The sequence below is a fragment of the Amia ocellicauda genome (assembly GCF_036373705.1).
Source record: "Amia ocellicauda isolate fAmiCal2 chromosome 11 unlocalized genomic scaffold, fAmiCal2.hap1 SUPER_11_unloc_2, whole genome shotgun sequence".
In the NCBI taxonomy this organism is placed as follows: Eukaryota; Metazoa; Chordata; class Actinopteri; order Amiiformes; family Amiidae; genus Amia; species Amia ocellicauda.
In genome coordinates, this window is record NW_027102660.1 from 39,614 (window position 1) to 40,872 (window position 1,259).

Here is a 1,259-nt window from a genome sequence, read left to right on the forward strand (position 1 = left end):
CAGGACACTTTGGAAACTCTTTTAAAGGAAGAATGCCCTGAGCTATGACAAGACTTACACTTACCCCAACAAGGTGATGCTCAATGGCTTGTTCAAACAGCTGCTGCTCGTCTTGTGCCACCATCAGACAATCACAGAGCTATTGTGCCTTCTACACCTTACGGTAGCAACAAATCTAACTACTGCTTTACTTTAACAATAATAATGACGGCGACCACGATGACAACAAGAACAACAACAACAACATCATCATCATCATCATCATCATCATCAGATTTTAATTAAAAGTGGCTACACCAGCGTTTACAATTTCAACCTGTCGACGGACGGACGCTCTGAGAGCACCGATTTCGGGCACTCCAATGAAGAAAAGCTACCCACCGCCTCCGGGGAACCACGAGGGCAAACAGGACGAAAAGGGCCGGCCCACAGCAGGCTGTTTCCGCCCGGTTTCGAACCGGGGACCTTTCGCGTGTTAGGCGAACGTGATAACCGCTACACTACGGAAACTGACACCGCCACGTCTTGCTTCAAACGGTTACCGTTGAAGCCTGCTGGTAAAACGGGCTCAGGCATTTCAGGTCGGCTAGACTGTGAGATGGCGTCTGAAGTGCCGCGAAAGGATGCCATTTTCACAGACCTGTTTGGCATTGCTAAAGGGCACATCAGGACACTTCGGAAACTCTTTCAAAGGCAGGACGCCCTGCGCTCTGACAGTGCCTGCACTTAGCCCAACAAGGTGATGCTGAATGGCTTGTTCAAACGGCTGGTGGTCTTCCGTCACCACCAGACTATCAGAGCTATACTGCGCCTTCAACTACATAAGAGTAGATAGTAGGGTTTTTTGGGCGCGGCCTATTTTGTTATGACGTATGCCCTAAGCTTATTAATATTCCTACGTCATAATTGGGGGGCGTGATTTTAGGTAGAGTTATTTCCTTAATTATTCCTACGTCATATCCGTCAGAAAGTGTACACCCATAAAACCCTGAACATCAAGGCCACCCATAAATACCCCCACCCCTCTGAAGGCAACGCCCCGAAACTCTCCTCTCTATTTAAGAACCCGCGCTGCTTTTAGGCAATACCTCTTTAATTCTCAGCATCAGAAACATCCCGCTTCTTCAACATGTCCAGCGACATCAACATGAAACCCCGCAAGAAACAATCCCGGGCAAGGGTTCCTGTACTCACCAATTTGAAGATTGAACGCTCCTGGGTGTTGTTCTGGGGGGCTCGACGGGGTTACCGCTTTAAAA

General features: G+C 48.5%; 1 non-coding gene across 1 annotated transcript; it reads right to left on the reverse strand.

The window, feature by feature from the left end:
* Nucleotides 1-437: 437 nt before the first annotated feature.
* On the reverse strand, nucleotides 438-510 carry trnav-aac (transfer RNA valine (anticodon AAC)). The gene has a single exon. It is a non-coding gene; the product is annotated as a tRNA-Val (tRNA).
* Nucleotides 511-1,259: the final 749 nt, after the last annotated feature.